The sequence below is a fragment of the Pleurodeles waltl genome, chromosome 12 (genome assembly GCF_031143425.1).
Source record: "Pleurodeles waltl isolate 20211129_DDA chromosome 12, aPleWal1.hap1.20221129, whole genome shotgun sequence".
NCBI lineage: Eukaryota > Metazoa > Chordata > Amphibia > Caudata > Salamandridae > Pleurodeles > Pleurodeles waltl.
The window spans coordinates 414,652,094-414,673,809 of NC_090451.1; positions in this window are offsets into that span (position 1 = coordinate 414,652,094).

Consider the following 21,716-nt stretch of genomic DNA (forward strand, 5'->3'; position numbering starts at 1 on the left):
GGACTGAGGTAGAACTCAAAACCCATGCAGCCATGCTGGGTATCCCTGAACTGGTGTGTGTCAAGACAAGGGCACATTGCAAGGCTCAGGGTGAAAAAGTGGTGTTGGAGCCTGGAAAAAGGGCCCAACCCTCCAAGAGAAAAGGAAAGAAGACTGGGGAACCAGCTTCAACACAACAAGAGAAAGAGAACCTCTCTTCCCAGGAAGAAGTTCTGCCCTCTGAGGGAACTGAGCCCATGGAGTTAGAACCTTATCATGTTGAGCTCCTAGGCCCAGGGGGAACCTCAAGGGAACAGTTGTGTAAGGGGCATGAAACCTGTCCCTCTCTTGAAGGCCTTAGGCAGCAAGCTGCTGAAGAGTCCAATGGAAAAATAACAGGAACACATAGAGTCTATTGGGAAGATGGACTCCTTTACACTGAGGCAAGAGATCCCAAACCTGGTGCCACTAGGAGAGTGGTAGTGCCTCAGGAGTTTAGGGAGTTCATTCTGACCTTAGCTCATGATATTCCTCTTGCTGGGCATTTGGGACAGACCAAGACGTGGGAGAGATTAGTCAACCACTTCTATTGGCCCAACATGTCCCAGAAGGTCAAGGAGTTTTGTGTCTCCTGTGCCACCTGTCAAGCCAGTGGTAAGACAGGCGGACACCCGAAGGCCCCCCTCATTCCACTTCCAGTAGTGGGGGTCCCCTTTGAGTGGGTGTGGACATAGTGGGTTCACTTGAACCTCCCACAGCCTCAGGGAACCAATACATACTAGTAGTAGTAGATCATGCTGCTAGATACCCTGAAGCAATTCCCCTTAGGTCGACTACTGCCCCTGCAGTAGCCAAAGCACTCATTGGTATTTTTACCAGAGTGGAATTTCCTAAGGAGGTGGTGTCTGACAGAGGTACCAACTTTATATCAGCATACCTGAAACATATGTGGAATGAGTGTGGGGTGACTTACAAATTCACCACACCATACCATCCACAAACCAATGGACTTGTAGAAAGATTTAACAAGACATTGAAAGGCATGATCATGGGGCGCCCTGAAAAACTCAAAGGGAGATGAGATGTCCTCTTGCCATGTCTGCTTTTCGCCTACAGAGAGGTGCCTCATAAGGGAGTAGGGTTTTACCCCTTTGAACTTCTGTTTGGCCATCCTGTAAGGGGACCACTAGCTCTTGTGAAAGAAGGCTGGGAGAGACCTCTTCATGAGCCTAAGCAAGATACAGTGGACTATGTACTAGGCCTACGTTCAAGGATGGCAGAGTATATGGAAAAGGCAAGTAAAAACCTTGAGGCCAGCCAACAACTCCAGAAGTTGTGGTATGACCAAAAGGCTGCTATGGTTGAATTTCAGCTAGGGCAGAAAGTCTGGGTTCTGGAGCCTGTGGCTCCAAGGCCACTTCAGGACAGATGGAGTGGCCCTTACCCAGTGCTAGAAAGGAAGAGTCAGGTCACCTACCTGGTAGACCTAAGCACTAGCAGGACCTCCAAAAGGGTGATCCATGTGAACCGCCTCAAACTCTTCCATGAAAGGGCAGATGTGAATCTGTTGATGGTAACAGATGAGGACCAGGAAACTGAGAGTGAACCTCTCCCTGATCTCCTCTCCACAGACCCAAAAGATGGCTCAGTTGATGGAGTGATCTATTCAGACACCCTCTCTGGCCAACAGCAATCTGACTGTAGGAAGGTCCTGCAACAGTTTGCTGAGCTCTTTTCCCTAACCCCTAGTCAGACACACCGGTGTACCCATGATGTGGACACAGGAGACAGCATGCCTGTCAAAAACACATTTTTCAGACAGTCTGACCAAGTTAAGGAAAGCATCAAAGTGGAAGTCCACAAGATGCTGGAATTGGGAGTCATTGAGCACTCTGACTGCCCCTGGGCCAGCCCAGTGGTCTTAGTCGCCAAACCTCACACCAAAGATGGAAAGAGAGAGATGAGGTTTTGTGTGGACTACAGAGGACTTAACTCTGTCACCAAGACAGATGCCCATCCCATTCCAAGGGCAGATGAATTGATAGACAAACTAGGTGCTGCCAAATACTTAAGTACCTTTGACTTGACAGCAGGGTACTGGCAAATCAAAATGGCACCAGGAGCAAAAGAAAAGACAGCATTCATCACACCTGATGGGCACTATCAGTTCACTGTGATGCCCTTTGGTTTAAAGAATGCCCCTGCCACCTTCCAAAGGTTGGTGAATCAAGTCCTTGCTGGCTTGGAGTCCTTTAGTGCAGCTTATCTTGACGATATTGCTGTCTTTAGCTCCAGCTGGCAGGATCACCTGGTCCACCTGAAGAAGGTTTTGAAGGCTGTGCAAGCAGCAGGCCTCTCTATCAAGGCATCCAAATGTCTGATAGGGCAGGGAACTGTGGTTTACTTGGGACACCTTGTAGGTGGAGGCCACGTTCAGCCACTCCAGCCTAAGATCCAGACTATTCTGGACTGGGAAGCTCAAAAAACCCAGACTCAAGTCAGGGCATTCCTTGGCTTGACTGGGTACTACAGGAGGTTTGTGAAGGGATATGGATCCATAGTGACACCCCTCACAGAACATACCTCCAAGAAAATGCCCAAGAAGGTAAACTGGACTGTAGAATGCCAACAGGCCTTTGACACCCTGAAACAAGCAATGTGCACAGCACCAGTTCTCAAAGTTCCAGATTACTCCAAGCAGTTCATTGTGCAGACTGATGCCTCTGAACATGGGATAAGGGCAGTTTTGTCCCAAACAAACAATGATGGCCTTGACCAGCCTGTTGCTTTCATTAGCAGGAGGTTACTCCCCAGGGAGTAGCGTTGGAGTGCCATTGAGAGGGAGGCCTTTGCTGTGGTTTGGTCCCTGAAGAAGCTGAGACCATGCCTCTTTGGTACTCACTTTTTAGTTCAGACTGCCCACAGACCTCTCAGATGGCTAATGCAAATGAAAGGTGAAAATCCAAAACTGTTGAGGTGGTCCATCTCCCTACAGGGATTGGGCTTTATAGTGGAACACAGACCTGGGACTGCCCATGCCAATGCAGATGGCCTTTCCAGGTTCTTCCACTTAGAAAATGAAGACTCTCTTGGTAAAGGTTAGTCTCATCCTCTTTTGTTTGGGGAGCGGATGTGTAAGGAAATGCCTCCTTGGCATGGTTACCCCCTGACTTTTTGCTTTTGCTGATGCCAGGTTATGATTTGAAACTGTGCTGAGGCCTGCTAACCAGGCCCCAGCACCAGTGTTCTTTCCCTAACCTGTACTTTTGTTTCCACAATTGGCACACCCTGGCATCCAGGTAAGTCCCTTGTAACTGGTACCCCTGGTACCAAGGGCCCTGATGCCAGGGAAGATCTCTAAGGGCTGCAGCATATCTTATGCCACCCTGGGGACCCCTCACTCAGCACAGACACACTGCTTGCCAGCTTGTGTGCGCTGGTGGGGATACAATGACTAAGTCACCATGCCAACCTCACACTGCCTATAGGTATAAATAAGTCACCCCTTTAGCAGGCCTTACAGCCCTAAGGCAGGGTGCACTATACCATAGGTGAGGGCATAAGTGCATGAGCACTATGCCCCTACAGTGTCTAAGCAAAACCTTAGACATTGTAAGTACAGGGTAGCCATAAGAGTGTATGGTCTGGGAGTCTGTCATGCACGAACTCCACAGCACCATAATGGCTACATTGAAAACTGGGAAGTTCGGTATCAAACTTCTCAGCACAATAAATGCACACTAATGCCAGTGTACATTTTATTGTAAAATACACCCCAGAGGGCATCTTAGAGATGCCCCCTGAAACCTTAACCGACTTCCATTGTGGGCTGACTAGTTTTAGCAGCCTGCCACACACCAGACATGTTGCTGGCCACATGGGGAGAGTGCCTTTGTCACTCTGTGGCTAGTAACAAAGCCTGTACTGGGTGGAGGTGCTTCTCACCTCCCCCTGCAGGCACTGTAACACCTGGAGGTGAGCCTCAAAGGCTCGCCCCCTTAGTTACAGCACCCCAGGGCACTCCAGCTAGTGGAGTTGCCCGCCCCTCCGGCCACGGCCCCACTTTTGGTGGCAAGGCCGGAGGAGATAATGAGAAAAACAAGGAGGAGTCACTGGCCAGTCAGGACAGCCCCTAAGGTGTCCTGAGCTGAGGTGACTCTGACTTTTAGAAATCCTCCATCTTGCAGATGGAGGATTCCCCCAATAGGATTAGAGATGTGCCCCCCTCCCCTCAGGGAGGAGGCACAAAGAGGGTGTAGCCACCCTCAGGGCTAGTAGCCATTGGCTACTAACCCCCCAGACCTAAACACCCCCCTAAATTGAGTATTTAGTGGCTCCCAGAACACAGCAAGATAGATTCCTGCAACCTAAGACGAAGAAGGACTGCTGAACTGAAAAACCTGCAGAGAAGACGGAGACACCAACTGCTTTGGCCCCAAATTCACCGGCCTGTCTCCCCACTTCAAAAGAACTGCTCCAGCGACGCGTTCCACAGGGTCCAGCAACCTCTGAAGCCTCAGAGGACTACCCTGCATCTAAAAGGACCAAGAACTCCTGAGGACAGCGGCTCTGCTCCAAGAAAGAAGCATCTTTGCAACAAAAAAGCAACTTTGAAAGAACACACGTTTTCCCGCCGGAAGCGTGAGACTTTGCACTCTGCACCCAACGCCCCCGGCTCGACTTGTGGAGAACAAACACTACAGGGAGGACTCCCCGGCGACTGTGAGCCCGTGAGTAGCCAGAGTTGACCCCCCTGAGACCCCACAGCGACGCCTGCAGAGGGAATCCAGAGGCTCCCCCTGATCGCGACTGCCTGCTTCAAAGACCCGACTCCTGGTAAGGACAATGCACCCGCAGCCCCCAGGACCTGAAGGATCCGACCTCCAGTGCAGGAGTGACCCCCAGGTGGCCCTCTCCCTTGCCCAGGTGGTGGCTACCCCGAGGAGCCCCCCCCCCCTTGCCTGCCTGCATCGCTGAAGAGACCCCTTGGTCTCCCATTGAACTCCATTGCAAACCCGACGCCTGTTTGCACACTGCACCCGGCCGCCCCGTGCCGCTGAGGGTGTACTTTTTGTGCTGACTTGTGTCCCACCCCAGTGCCCTTCAAAACCCCCCTGGTCTGCCCTCCGAAGACGCGGGTACTTACCTGCTGGCAGACTGGAACCGGGGCACCCCCTTCTCCTTTGAAGCCGATGCGTTTTGGGCACCACTTTGACCTCTGCACCTGACCGGCCCTGAGCTGCTGGTGTGGTAACTTTGGGGTTTCCCTGAACCCCCAACGGTGGGCTACCTTGGACCCAACTTTAAACCCTGTAGGTGGTTCACTTACCTGCAAAACTAACAAACACTTACCTCCCCCAGGAACTGTTGAAAATTGCACTGTGTCTAGTTTTAAAATAGCTTATTGCCATTTGTGTGAAAACTGCATAGGCTATTTTGCTAATTCAAAGTTCCTAAAGTTCCTAAGTGAAATACCTTTCATTTAAAGTATTACTTGTAAATCTTGAACCTGTGGTTCTTAAAATAAACTAAGAAAATATATTTTTCTATACAAAAACCTATTGGCCTGGAATTGTCATTGATTGTGTGTTCCTCATTTATTGCCTGTGTGTGTACAACAAATGCTTTACACTACCCTCTGATAAGCCTACTGCTCGACCACACTACCACAAAATAGAGCATTAGATTTATCTCTTTTTGCCACTATCTTATCTCTAAGGGGAACCCTTGGACTCTGTGCATGCTATTACTTACTTTGAAATAGTACATACAGAGCCAACTTCCTACAGTATCTCTGGGGTGATTTCAAAATTCTGGTCGTATGGGTTTGTGGGTGATGTGGGTGTGTGCTTTATATTGGATTGGGTGTGTGGGTGTGGTGTGTGTATGTGTATCATGTGTGTGTATTTTGAATTGTCCAATGTGGTTGTGTTTTGTATATGTGTGTGTATTTTGAGCATGGCGGTGAGTACCGCCAATGGATTACTGGGGTTGAAAGACAGCCATGTTGATTTGTGGGTTGTGATACTGTGGGCGTATTCCTGCTGGTGTGACGGTGTCGGTTTTGTTTTCGCCAGTTTATCACTGACCTTTGGTGTGGCAGACTTTTGTGGGTGTCTGTTTTGTGTCAGATTCCGGTCTGTGGGTCATAATACCTATAGCGGAATTCCACGGTCGCAGCAGTATGTTGGCGGTCTTCTGCATGGTAGTAAGCGGGATTTACCGCCAGGGTTGTAATGAGGGCCTATGTCCTGTTGAGGGGTAATTTTGTCATTGTATTTTATTGTTTGTTTTAATCTATATTTTATTGTGTTATGCATGGTGCTTTTATGGCATTTTTCTGAAATAAAGCTTATTATTAATATTGTTATAGGTCAGTAGTACTTGGGTTTCGTCTGTGGAGGATCCCACCTGGATGTCAAAGGATTCAGTGAGATACACAGGTGGGGGTCAAATATAGGTTAAGAAGAGTGGGGCTCAGGGCTGAGCCCTGAGGCTCTCCATACTTAATGAGTTTAGCTTCAGAGAAGAATGGCTTAAGCCAAACAGCTTATTCCCTGTGTTCTAAGAAGGAACCTAACCAAGCCAACGCCTCCCCCTCCACCATTATAGTGGGTTGTTACAAAGTTCTGCAGGGAACTATGCAGACTCAAACCATTTTCCTTTGCTTCCATTGGGCCTTTTCTCTCACCTGCCTTACTTTTGTTAGACATGCCCAGGCTCCTTCTGTTATTGGCCTACATCTGATTGACACATTGAATTGCTATTTGTACCCAAGGATCATAAATAAAATGCTGCTAGTGGACCTGCAGAACTCATTGTGCCACCTACTAAAGTAGCCTTTTACGGCATGTCTCAGGCCTGCCACTGTAACCAGTACTCAGTTTTAAACTATCATTTTGAGCTGGCAAATTACACCTCTTGCCAGCCTCAAACCTTCCATTTTCATAATTATAAGTCATCCCTTAGGTAGACCCTTACCACCCAGAGGACAGCGTGCATAGTATTTAAAAAGTAGGATGCAAGGGTGTATATTTTACATGTCCTTGCAGTGAAAAAACCCTAAATTCATTTTTCACTGTTGCAGGCCTATCTCTCCCATTGACTATTAATGGGTTAACTTATTACATTTACCAAGTGCTAACTGTGACTTGGGAGCAGATAGAGAAATGTAGTTTTGTCTCAAATTAATTGCAATTTTAAATCCTTTTTAATAGTAAAGTCAGATATATGGTCACAATTCTGAAAGTGCCACTTTCAGAAAGTTGGCATTTTCTGGTCCTAGTCACTTGTGCCCTCTGCCAGTGTCTGGGTCACATGACTCTGAATGGCTCTGCTATTGTTACTTGTGTGTTTCTTTTAGACAGAACACAAGGAGGCTTAGGTGTGGACAGAATGGGCCATCCTGGAAGGACAGTTGAGGTAGGAGCTGTACCTAACCACACTTACACTTCAAAGAGCTTTGCCTCCTGCACACACAAAGATACCTGATGCCAGGCATGCCTTGTATTTTGTCACCCCAGACAGATTGGAGCCTTAACAGGGGAGAATTGTTGTCGGAGTAGGACAGACCACCCCCCCCACACACAAAGGCTGGCACCAGCTATAAATATGTAACCTCCTGAGCCACTAATCAGAGCACCCCTGGACCTGTAGAAGCTACAGAAGAATTGTCCTGCTTCCAGAGGATTGCCCTGCTGCTTGAAAGAAAACCTTACTCTTAGAGAAGGAATACTGGACCTGCTTATCCTCATCCCAGGTGAACCAGAGGGACTACAAGTGTCAGTTGGCTGACCTGTGTGAGCTAAAGGGACACAACAAGCTTCATAGGCCACCTTGAAACTGCCCGGCAGACCTAATGCAACTTGTCTTGTTTAGACTTGCAAAGAGACATGCCTGAGCCCTGCTGGCCTCTGCTGGAGTAAGTCCCTGATCTCTGAGAGGTGAATCCCCAGGTCCAGGACCCTTGGCTGGCAGAGTGTACATCTTTCAAAGTAAAGTTGAAAATCCATGAAAGGGATGATTTACACCAAGACACTTCCACCCATGGTAACTGGCAATGAGAAGCTCTGGTGAACCCTGTTCTTTGTGCGACAATGATAGTTTATGGCAATGGGCAACATGAGACCTATACTATGTGTGACATCAACAACAGTCTCCAATGACTGCAAAATGCAAATGCAAAGCTACATCAGTGACCACCCATGATGCTCGACCAGATCCTTGGGCTACAGCACTGGCTTGCAACCTGCTTGTCACTCTACAATGACAACCATTCACAATGGTCATCTTTCCTTTGTACCAGACTTTGGGGGTCATTCTGACTTTGGCGGGCGGCAGAAGCCGCCCGCCAAAGTTCCGCCGTCAGAATACCGCTGCGCGGTCAAAAGACCGCCGCGGTAATTCTGAGTTTCCCGCTGGGCTGGCGGGCGACCGCCAGAAGGCCGCCCGCCAGCCCAGCGGGAAACCCCCTTCCATGAGGATGCCGGCTCCGAATGGAGCTGGCGGAGTGGAAGGGGTGCGACGGGTGCAGTTGCACCCGTCGCGATTTTCAGTGGCGATTTTGGTGGGGCCCTGTTAGGGGGCCCCTGGAGTGCCCATGCCATTGGCATTGGCATGGGCACTGCAGGGGCCCCCAGGGGCCCCACGACACCCGTTACCGCCAGCCAGGTTCTGGCGGTCAAAACCGCCAGAACCAGGCTGGCGGTAAGGGGGTCGGAATCCCCATGGCGGCGCTGCCTGCAGTGCCGCCATGTAGGATTCCCTAGGGCAGCGGGACACCGCCGGTTTTCCGTTTCTGACCGCGGCTGTACCGCCGCGGTCAGAATGCCCCTGAAGCACCGCCAGCCTGTTGGCGGTGCTTCCTCCGTCCCCGGCCCTGGCGGTCCATGACTGCCAGGGTCAGAATGACCCCCTTTGAAGGTAACTTTTGAGGGGACTGACCTGGATCCTGTATCTGATCTGCACTCCATTGTGGTCATCCTGAACTTGTGAATTTTCTTGGTCTAACATCACCAGAACACCGCAAGTAGCACTTTGTGCTTTTAAGCTCTATTTTCACTTACAATTTTAAAATTGGGTATCTTCAGTCCTACCGATTGGACTGGTATCATTTAATTTATTAAAATGTACTATTTTTCAGACTTCATGAGGTATTTTTCTTGTGTTGCGTTTTCACTTTATTTGTGTTTGGGTGCTGCATAAATACTTTACATATTGCCTCTAGGCCAAGCCTGACTGCTTTGTGCCAAGCTACCAGATGGTTAAGCACATGTTAATTCAGTGACTTTTTACACTAACAAGGATTGGGGCTGTTGCCTATGTGGGTCTTTCAGCCCTACAAACCAATAACCTCATTCCTTACAGGCAGAAAAATTATAACTTTCTAAAGGTGACTTTTCCCAAATATTTAATAAAAACCCCAAATCACTAATGGTTTGGATTTTTGATAAATATAAAAAATGGATGAATCTTGAATAATTGTTCTAGTCCCTTCCTAAAGTTACAGAGTAAAGTGTCAGTACAAATAGAGGGTTAGTCACTGAAGGATCATGCCAACTTTAATTTTAAACATGTTCCACTTTAACGTAACAGGCACCCTACATTGTGGGAAACAAGGTATACCTAGGGGTAGCTTATTAGCAGTTAAAAGCTGGAATTTCCACCTTTTAGAAAGGGGTATTTTGACACCTTTGACAGCATGATTGCAGGCTGCTGCAGTCAGGTTACACATAGTAGGTCTGAAGCTATGTTTTACAGATCCCCTTTGTGGATTTCACATATGCAGCTGCAGTCTACATGTGGCATTTAACTTACATGCTCTAAGTGTATTTTGTACACCACATACTTGTAGAGAAGTAAAGTATGTCAATCAGGGTTAAGCCAATTTAAGCATGTTTAAAGGGGAGCACAGGAATTTTGCTCTTGTTTGCAGAGTTAAAGTGCAACAAAGATGGTAATTTCCTACACTCCCTTATCCCAAACAGTTCACACAAAAACATTTTGATCTCACAGGTCAACTTCAAGTTTCCAACCATGTTGATAGATATTCTATGTCCTTCCAATATCTTGTCCTAGGCTCTTGTCTGTTCAGTTAATGTTTATGGTGTTTCACCAATCTTACTCTTGAATCTCTTAGGCAGCTCTTTCAATACTTCCCACTCAATTGGTATGTTTTTCCCTGCCCCATTGTGCTAGTCTTGCACTTCACATCATAGATTGGAGTCAGCAACAAGGAACTTGTTAATCTGAGGTATCACATTAAGGTCCTCATTACGACTTTGGAGGTCTTCCATGAAGACCACTAGAGCCGCGGGTGCCAGGAGACCGCCAGTGCTGGTGGTCTCCCGCCCACCATATCACGGGTACTGACGGATTTCCACCACACTTTGGGTGGAAATCCAGCAGTAGTTGTGCTAGTAGGCAGGGGCGCTGGGGCGGTTCCACCACCGGCCAGCCCTGCCTGTAGGACACCGCCCGCCATATTATGGGCCATAATACGGCCTTGCAGTGTCCTGCTGACGGGGTGCTGCTGGTGGTGGAAGCACCACTTCCCATTCCCTGCTGGATGACCTTCTCCCTGGAACAGATAAGGTGATCGTTCAACAGGGGATGGGGGGTGGGAGGAGGGGATGACGTGGCTGAAGGGGGGGTGTGGCATCTAGTTCTTGCTTGGGGGGATAGGGGAGCCGTCTACCGGTAACAGAGAAGGAATTCCGTGTCACTGGTAGCCTTTCTGCCATGGTTTTCGTGGCAATAATACCACAGCGAAACCATGCCAGAAGGCCAGCTCCTAATACTTCTGGCGGTCTTCTGTGGGCCACGGGTCAGAGATGAACATCTCTGGCCCAGCGGTTCCGACCGCCATGGCAATATGAGTGGAGATGTGGCGGGTTAGCAGAGACCAACCTGCCACACTCATAATGTGGCAGTCTGCACCGCTAGCCTGTTGGTGGTGGGACTGCCACATTTACCATGGTGATCAAAAAAGTGCACAATCACCCACAAGAGTATCTTCGTGCTAAGCAGGTGTGTGTGCTGAGCCCTACCTAAAGTAGGTTGCTTAATTGCTTAGTTGAAAAGCCAGGTCTTCAACTGCTTGCAGAATTCAATAGGACAAGATGAGGCTCTGATGTGGAGTGGGAGCCAGGTCAGTTCCCTGAGATTTGGTGTGAAGTAAGTTCTGTGCTGGCGGATGAGGATGACTCTTGCTGCTTAGTTCTGCATGGTTTGTAGTATTCTAGTGAGTTGCTTGGTGATCCTAGCATAGAGGGTATTCACATAGTACAACTTGCTGGTGACTAGGGCGTGGGTACCAGTTTTTCTAGTGTCGCTTGAGAGCCATTTGAAGATCTCCTTTAGCATCTTCAGGGTGTGGATGCAGCCTGAAGTAATGAAATAGACTTGTGTGGTTGTGTCTAATTTGCTATTGGTGATTATTCTGAGGTTCCTTGCGTGGGTTTTAGATGTGCGTGCGGGTCCGAGTTTAGCCAGCCACCAGTTGGATTCCCATGGTGAGGTATTGTTCCCAAAGACCACTACTTCTGTCTTGTTGCCATTGAGATTCAGACGGTTTGCTTTCATCCAGTTTGCAACTTCAGTCAGGGTGTGAACTTGTTTCTTGTGTTGGGGGTCTTGTCCGAGAGGGAGAGTATGAGTTGAATGTCATTTGCACAGGACATAATGTTGATGTCGTGTGCACAGATGACGTTGGCCAGAAGGATATGTGTGAGTTGAAGAGGGTGGGCCTGAGCAATGAACCTTGAGGCCCTCTGCAGATGAGTTTCCAGGCTTCTTACGACTAAGGTGCCACGCTGAAAGCTTGAGTAGTCCTTTAAGAAGAAGCAAATTGAGCGAAAAGCGAGTCCTTGAATGCCATCTTCTCCAGGATGGGGAGTGTGACAGCGTCAAATTCTGCAGAGAGGTCCTGGCTGCCATGTTTCCTCTGTCAAGCATGCCATCTGTGGTGGTGATGAGTGCTGTTTTTGTACTGTGGTTGAGCCTGAATCCATATTCAGTGGCGCTGAGGAACTACGGATTGCTGAGGTAGTCGATGACGTGTCCATTGAGTTGTTTCTCTAAGGCCTTTGCCGGTTATGGTAGAAGGGAGATGGGTCTGTAGATGAAAAGCATGGCTGGGCCACCAAATGGTTTCTTGAGCAGGGGCATGACAGTAGCATGTTTCCAGGTGTCTGGATATGTGACTGGGTTAATGAAGGCATTGAAAATGGGCATTAGTGCTTTACTGAACAGTAGAAGTCCTTTTGGGAAGGTGTGATGGGGAGGGTCAGATGGATCCCCCAGGTGATGGTCTTCATGGTAGCAGCAAGTTTGATAGTGGTGACAGCCGGCTATGAGGTGAGGGTTCCTTCATCTTCTATGATGGGAAGTTGAGGGGGTACAGTGATGAGGTTCAGTTGAGGTTCAATGCTGCTGTACATAGAGTTGAAAACCAAGAGCTTCCTGCAAAGGTCTTGTGGGTGGGGGGTGATGCTTTTGGAGTCAGCTGGATGTGTGGTAAAAAGCAAGGCATGTATAAGGTAACATGTTTGATGATGACCGATCTCTTGTTCACAAACCCTGGTTGATAAAGTGATTATGGCAGTTAGTCAGCGCCTTGAGACACTCACAGGTGAGTAGTGTGCTTTAGAAATTCCTGGTTGATTGATTGATTTATTCATTGGAGTGCTTCTATCACATTCCATCAATACGTTTTCTTCATTTTGTTTGCTTCCGTTCTTAACACACAATGTTTTTTGTATATTAGAACACACCCACATTCCATGTCGTGTATTCAAGCCAGCTGTGCTCTTAGAGGAATATTTCAGTTTAGTTCTGGTGTTGCACACAGTGAGAACAGAACATCCGTGGTAACCATAACAAGCTTGTGTAGACTCCACAGATGGAGACTAACTTTATACAGACACAACATTGTCAGGTGATGTGAGAAAACTGGGGTGATTGCAGAGGCCCCTCATTTTTTGCCCCCAATTTTAACTAGTACTGGTGTTTTCTGACGCTGATGGTGCTATGGGCACTGCTAACCATTCCCAGGACCAGTGCTCTGTGTAAAATGGTTTATGCAAATTAGGCATAATTATAATTGGCTCTGACAACCTACTTATAAGTCCCTTGTATATGATAGGGCATGTAGATTTTGGTACCCCAGTGTGGTTAGGGTACTCCTGGTGCCCTGCTGTGGTCTCTGGTGTTATTGTAAAAGCAGTCCAAGCTTGGCGGTTGTTTTTAAATTAAAGTTAACCCCAAATTCAAATTTAGAATTTAAAGTACTTCTGAAGTCCTACATTACTATATTTTCATTTATAAGTCAACCCCCAAGGTCTGCCCTGGGTGCCCCAATGGTTGGGTGCAGTGTAAATATAATCATGGATTTTATAAAAGATATTTCATAAGCCCTGGAGAGGGGAAAGGAGCAAATTAATTTTCCCCATTGTAGTGTGTTAGCTCTAGAGGCTAACATTCAGAGGCTTTATTTAAAATTGATAGTCTCATGTCCACTATAAAAGGGCTATAACGTGTTTGGTATCAAATTAAAAGTTAAAATAAATCCAACAACTTGCCAACAACTTGCCAATATAGAATATATTATAACTAGTACAGAGAAAGAGTTTTAGAACTCTTTTTAAAAGTTACCAAGTTCAGCCCTGTAGTGCTCTTTCCTGATTGGTCAGTCACTAGCAGCCTGAACCAAGCTACCTTAATGAGTTGTGCTGTGGCCTGGGTTGGAACAAAAGAAGCAACTGGAGGTAGGAGAACTGCTTCAGCAGATGACAGAGCAGAATGGTGGAGAACAGCCAAACAGGTTTTCAGAGGAGGGAAATTCACCTGGGACAGAAACTGGACCTCCCCCAGCCAGATGGGGGCCCCAATAATGAGATTAGGAGAGCGGCTGGAAGGGGTGTGTTAGGAAAACGTGACCACATCAGTGGGTGGGCTCAGCCAAATCTAACCTTTAAGGGGAGATTTCTTCCATGTTGGATTTTTAAAGAATGTTGCTTTCTGGGATTGATTTTTGCCACAGCTCACAGGAAATCGTCACCCCAGAGGGTGGCAGGTTGCACACCATTGGTCAGTTGCACCCTCCTCCTTACCATCCCAGGAGCAAGGATAAATATGACAGAGCTGCCCAACAATTCAGAACCCTGTGGTAGAAGATACTAGAGAAGAAGGACTGCCCTGCTGAACCCTAGGTCTGCACCTGAAGAACTACACTTACAAGGACTGCACCAGCTGCACACATTGGGCTTCACCAAGAAAATGACTTTGCCTTGCTTCTGCAACTCCATATGTGGACTCCCTGTAAGCTACAGGTACAAAGGAGCTAACCAGAGTCCTTGCATCATGTCCTGCAAGAAGTGCCCAGCTGACCAGCATCCAGTGGTCAGTTGAGATTCTGACAAGGTGCATTCTGGGAACTCTGGTCCCAACTTTCAAGGAGCAACTCACAGCTTCTGAAACTTTGGATGAAGTTTGTGAACACTTCAATGACCCAAAAAGGACCTCTGGAAGAAGATCCAGATGTTTAGAGCAACTGTTGAAAGAATCTCCATAAGTTGAAGAGATGCATTGTGAGAGTTGTAGTCCCAGACCCCAAGAGGCAAACCGGAGACTCTGAAATCTTGGCTTGTGCTGTGTACCCCTTTCCCAAATCAAGAAACAGTCCTGAAAGTAAGTGTAAAAGTGGTACATCAAGGCAGGCTAGAACTCTTGACTATGTCCTGGTCCAGTGCGACCTTTTTTTAACCCTTTGAGCGCTATTTGCCCTTAAGTACTAGTTTTACTTTTAATCTTTAAAAAATCAAAACTCTGGTTCTCTACATTGGATTGTTGTTGCTAATGTGTCATTTTAAAGTTAAAAAAATTCAATTTTTTTATAAATTTATGTTGGATTATTATTGTGTGTTGTGTTTAACGTATGTACTGTTTTGTTGATATTAAATGCTTTACACACCTGTCTCCTAAATTAAGCCTAACTGCTCACGGGCCAAGCTAGCAAGGGTTGAGCAAAGATTACTTTATTGAGACCTTGACTGGGCCTACTGTGGGATTGTGGCCAATTGCTAAGTGTAGGTACCTATCTGCACTTGCCAGTAACTCACTTTCCAACAGGTGAGCATCATTTTTTATAACAGTTTTACTCTTGTCCTGAGTGCCTAAATAGTGCAGGTATGACTTGTTACGTAAACCTGGCCAAGTTGCTTACCCTACATTGGTGGTGATTTAATTTACACTAACTTGTAGTGTGAACACAGCACTTCAAGTATGACACATTGTTCTGTCTAACATTTTATGTGGTTACAATTCTGTTGGGCTATCCAATTTCTGCCACAGATTAATGAAAATGGTGAGTTAATAGAGGATATTGTATCAGTTAATGTAGGAAGTTGGCTCTGTATATACTTTTTCAAAGTAAGAAATAGTGTGCACAGAGTCCAAGGGTTCCCCTTAGAGGTAAGATAGTGGCAAAAGTAGATAATTCTAATGCTCTACTTTGCGGTAGTGTGGTCGAGCAGTAGGCTTATCAGAGGGTAGTGCTAAGCATTTGTTGTACACACACAGGCAATACATGAGGAACACACACTCAAAGACTTACTCCAGGCCACTAGGTTTTTAAAATGAAAAATATATTTTCTTAGTTTATTTTAAGAACCACAGGTTCAAGATTTACATCAAACACTTGAAATGTAAGGCACTTCACTTAGGTACTTTAGGAACTTTGAATGAAAACAATATCATGTACAGTCTTTGTAAAAATGGTAATAAGCTATTTTCAAAGTAAACAATGCAAAAATCAACAGTTCCTGGGGGAGGTAAGTAAAGGTTAGATTAGGAGGTAAGTAAAACACTTAGAAGTCTCAGTTCTGGGGCATAGGCAGCCGTCCGTTGGGGGTTCAAGGAAACCCCAAAGTTACCACACCAGCACCTCAGGGCTGGTCAGGTGCAGAGGTCAAAGAGGTGCCCAAAACACATAGGCGCCTATGGGGGACAGGGGGTGGCAGACCAGGGGGGCTTTGTAGAGCACTGGGGGGGGACACAAGTAGGCACACAAAACACACCCTCAGCGGCAAAGGGGCGGCCGGGTGCAGTGTGCAAAGCAGACGTCGGGTTTCAGGTAGGAAACAATGGAGAGACCCAGGGGTCACTCTAGCGGTGGAGGCAGGCACAGTGGGGGGCTTCTCGGGACAGCCACCAAATGGGCTAGGCAGAGGATCGCCTGGGGGTCACTCCTGCGTTGAAGTTCGGTTCCTTCAGGTCCTGGGGGCTGTGGGTGCAGTGTTGGTTCCAGGTGTCGGGTCCCTTGTTACAGGCTGCTGGAGTCAGAGGGAGCCTCTGAATTCTCTCTGCAGGCCTCACTGTGGGGGCTCAGTGGGGTCGTCTCTGGTTACTCAGGGGCTCCCAGTCGCCAGGGAGTCCTCCCTTAGGTGTTGCTTCTCTGGATCTCGAGCCGGGAGCATCGGGTGCAGAGTAGAAAGTCTCACGCTTCCGGCGGGAAACGTGAAGTCTTTGGAAGTTGCTTCTTTGTTGCAAAGAAATAGCTGGTTTTGATCAGGGCCACTGTTCACGAGAGTTTCTTGGTCCTTTAGTCCAGGGCAGTCCTCTGAGGCTTCAGAGGTCACTGTTCCCTGTCGGATGCGTCGCTGGAGCAGGTTTTCGAAGTTGGAGACAGGCCGGTAGGACTGGGGCCAAAGCAGTTGTCATCTTCCTCCTTCTCTGCAGGCTTGTAGGTCAGCAGTCCTTCTTGTTTCTTCAAGTTGCAGGAATCTAGTTTCCTAGGTTCTTGGGTGCCCCATAATTCTGGATTTAGGGGTGTGTTTAGGGCTGGGAGGGCAGTGGCCAATGGCTACTGTCCTTGAGGGTGGTTATACCCTCTTTGTGCCTCCTCCCTGAAGGGAGGGGGGCACATCCTTATTCCTATTGGGGGAATCCTTGAAAATCAAGATGGAAGATTTCTAAATGCAGGGGTCACTTCAGCTCAGGACACCTTGACGCCTTAGGGGCTGTCCTGACTGGTGGGTGACTCCTCCTTGTTTTTCTCATGATCTCCCCTGGACTTGCCGCCAAAAGTGGGGGCTGTGTCCAGGGGGCGGGCATCTCCACTAGCTGGAGTGCCCTGGGGCATTGTAACACGAAGCTTGAGCCTTTGAGGCTTTGCTAGGTGTTCCAGTTCCTGCAGGGGGTGTTAAGCATCTCCACCCAGTGCAGGCTCTGTTTCTGGCCTCAGAGAGCACAAAGGCTCTCACCCCAGGGGGTCAGAAACTCATCTCTCAGCAGCAGGCTGGCACAGACCAGTCAGTCCTGCACTGAAGTTTTGGGTAAAATACAGGGGGTATCTCTAATATTCCCTCTGTGTGCATTTTTTAATAAATCCAACACTGGCATCAGTGTGGGTTTATTATTCTGAGAAGTTTGATACCAAACTTCCCAGTATTCAGTGTAGCCATTATGGAGCTGTGGAGTTCGTTTTGACAAACTCCCAGACCATATACTTAATATGGCCACAACTGTATTTACAATGTCTAAGAATAGACTTAGACACTGTAGGGGCATATTACTCATGCAGCTATTCCCTCACCTGTGGTATAGTGCACCCTGCCTTAGGGCTGTAAGGGCTGCTAGAGGGGTGACTTACCTATGCCACAGGCAGCATTTTGTGTGCATGGCATCCTGAGGGGGATGCCATGTCGACTTTGCCTTTTTCTCCCTACCAACACACACAATCTACAATGGCAGTGTGCATGTGTTAGGTGAGGGTCCCTTAGGGTGGCACAACATATGCTGCAGCCCTTAGGGACCTTCCCTGGTCACAGGGCCCTTGGTACCACTGGTACCTTTTACAAGGGACTTATCTGTGTGCCACGGGTGTGCCGATTGTGGAAACAATGGTACATTTTAGGTGAAAGAACACTGGTGCTGGGGACTGGTTAGCAGGGTCCCAGCACACTTCTCAGTCAAGTCAGCATCAGTATCAGGCCGAAAGTGGGGGTTAACTGCAACAGGGAGCCATTTTCCTACAGTTAATCAAAAGTTAATTTTCAGTACTTACTAATGGACACAATCACTGATGTGTTGTACAGGAGCATAAACTAAGGGCTAATAACCTAGTGCTGATTTGTTCACCTATGCAATAAACATACTCTGCAATTAGTGATGAATTTTGATCTTATAATTTACCTTACTTAGTTTTGAGAATGCTACAAGGGTTTACCAATCTAGCATTGTTCTTCAGCATAAGTATTACTGATCAAAGTCTAGATTAATGCATGGAGTTTCATAGGAACTTTCCAATACGGTAACTTTCACTCTCACCTCTTAGCATTCTTGGCTTCCTCAAATTTAGCACAATTATATTTCAGATAGCAAATGCAATAACAAATTTCCCCTGATGAGCAGATTGTCTGAAATATATTGGGAATTGGAATTGTTACTTCGAGAAGGAACCATTATTACGTAACGTTGAAATTCAAGGATGATGCACAGAACAATTTACTTGCAGGGATACTAACTGGATTTAATGGATAACAATACATTCTCTGAAAATAATCAATACAAGAGTTCAAAATTGACCAAGGGCCCCATGTGCATCATACAGTCTGCCTCATGGGACTATAAATATTCTTAGTTATAGCACTTCCAATTGTTACAATGACCCTAGAATGGAGGGCCAAACAAGCCAGCACCTTTGAATGATTCAACTATTTAAAATCATGTTAAAATAGGAGTGCTTCAGAAACCTTCAATTAATGTTTAGAAGATGTTGTCATTTTCCAACCTAAAACCATAAGGCTTTCTTGCCAGTGTCCAGCTGTCACCAGACTCCTGATGGCTAACCTGTGTTGACATGTGTATTGCTACCCGGCAGTGGAAAAATGGCTCTCGGCGTGGGGATGGGAACAGAATGGCCTCGGGGGGGGGTGTTCAGCCCCTCCTTGAGCTTCCAAGGATGCATATCTTGCCGTTGGCAAAGAAAGCTCACATAAAGACCTGCTGGTACCCCCTCCCACACTTTTGTCTCTTTCATCGGGCTGATATCAAATCCATTGGAAAGGGAGGAACTGACCAGAATTGGCTTAGGGATTGGACAAAAGTTTTCCCCCACATACAAGCTGTGGACCTGTGAAGGATCAGGAAAATGACGGCCTTGCTTTCTGGAGTACTAGAAGGAAGACTGGACCTGTTTGCCCTTTGCTGCACACAGTTAGTCAATATCTTACTAATGTACATTTCACTCCATTGTTCAACTACAGGCCCAACATGATGGATCTATGGATCAGCGATCTCAAGAGTGCATTGTGATGGGCTGGTCACAACTGGAAAGATCATTTGTAGCAGCCATCTTAGGACTTGGAGACTCAGTCCCTGAGCATACAAAATAAGACCTAAGGGGGCTAGGTAGGGTACCGTGACCTCCTTGGCCTTGTTGGGGGGGGTCTCAGAGGGACACACCTGAGGCCACATTATACATTTTTGGAGGACTCTGTGAATTAGTAGATCCACTATGAGGCCAAGGGCAGCCCCTGGTAGTATCAAGGTAAAATTCACAGAAAACAAAAAATATTAAAGTTACTTTATAATTAGGTTCTGCAATAAGATCTTCTCATATGTTAACAAGAAATTCACTGAAAATTAAGGGTTAAAGTGAAGTTATAGTTAGGTAGGGAGATGAGAGAAAAACAAACATTTAAAAAAAAAAAAAAAAAATGTCAGTTGTAGTCAGGTTAACTAAATATAACTCTTTCTACCACTTATGACCTCAATTATTATTATATCACTCATGACATCTTAAATTATATTGTTAACAACATCACTTATGGTACCCCAAATGACTTCATCGATGACATCACTGGTGACACCATATAATCATTCTGACACCATCCTATGGGGTTTGTTAAACTAAAGTCATTAAATACAGTTCATCTGTGGCAAATGTTCTTTCACCAAACATGTGATTATGGGCATAACCTCTGACCACATGATGTAGAGACAAAGGGGCTGATTTGAGAGCCCCTAGTGCCTCCTTGCGCCACATTAGCATTATTTTATTTACGGTAATGTGGCCGAGCGAGCCAAAATCACCACACCAAATTTACAAAGTGGTGCAATGCATGCATTGCACCACTTTGTAGTCCTTTGCGCTACAATATGCCTGCGCCAAACATAATGTATGCAAAGTGGGTATTCCCCCGTTAGAGGGGGGCACAAAATGGTGCAACGAAATCTAAGAGATTGCGTTGCATCATTTATTTACTCACTTTTAACACGTGCTCGGAACAGGCGTTAAGAGGAGACATGCCATGGTTTTCAACGATTCTCAATGAGCTTTGCAGGATTAGCGTCAACATTTTTTACACTAATCCTGCAAAGCTCCGAACTAGTGTAAATAATGTTGACATTAGTGTCCCCTAACTACCGCCATGGTGCGGCGCACACATGGTGGCATTATGGGTGTGCTAAGGGGCACAAGAAAAGTGGCGCTGCACTGGGTTCAGCACCACTTTTCTCAAATCAGGGCCCGAATATCTGTCATGTGGTCCATATTGTAGTGTGGTTAGTTTTACGTATTCATTGCGCTTTAGCTTCAGGCTTTAGGCCTTTGTGCATTTTGCCCTGAATATATTTTATTCATTTGCTGACAGCTTAGAGCCTCTGTGCACTTTGCTCTACATGCTTTTTATTAGGCTTCGTACTGTTATTTTTCAAATAGCCAGTTCTACGGTGTTGTTTTTTATTTCATATCACACTGTTTTGCCTACTTCAGCACTGGAGTTCTACATAACATATTTACTCTGTGCTTCAGTCAAGGATACAGTCTGGTACATTGCCGATAGACGTGGTAGGAGTTTAGACTTGGCATTCCTGCGTAGGGACATTTTGTGATCACGATGACATGTTAGTTATAAAATCACTTCCTTGTCCCAATACATGCAAGAGGGAGATTCCGACCAGGGAACCACAACTAGACGCTGACTGCCTCGTTGCGGATGCTGAACCAAGATCACAGGTCTTTGCTCAGGTATGAGGGCTGATGTCTCCACAGTGATTCTAATAGGCAAGCTAGAAGCATAACATGCTGTGCTCTAAATAGAACAAGCAGAGGGAGAGTAGAAACTGTTAGACAATATGATAGCTTTGTTCTTATGTTTTACTCTCCTGGTGACTATTTCAATCCTACTGTGTTGTATCGTTCTGGTTATTGCGGCTCACGCCTTAATATCTAAAATACAGTCGTTTTATTAAAAACATTATATAAAACTTATACTGTCTTTGTCATTTGTATATGAGATCATATTGGAAATAAGAGAGTTGGTTTGGATCTGAGTAACCACGACTTCCCTGAGAAGTCCCAAAGATGTCATGCGCTCGGCTGCCAAATCATTTCTTCCACATGGGAGAAATGAGGCACTGCTAGTTAGCCGGAGCAAAAACCGGATTTAGGGTGACAGAGTTCTTTACACGTGGGTCAGACTCAGTCCCCCACACCGTTATAGATCCTGCCGCCTAGAAATACAGTAGTCTCATTTAGAATAATGAGAGCCCACGCGACATGGCGCCGCCAACGTTTGGTCTGGCACTAATGATTAGGTCCGACTGACTCTCTTGGTCTCATATATATTTTGACTCCTCGGTTCCGTATACGGAGACGTCCGTGGGGCTGGGGGTTTCCGCCGCCACGGCATAGGTGTCTCCTATTGCTTAGTGGTTGGTTGTTCAAGCTTGAA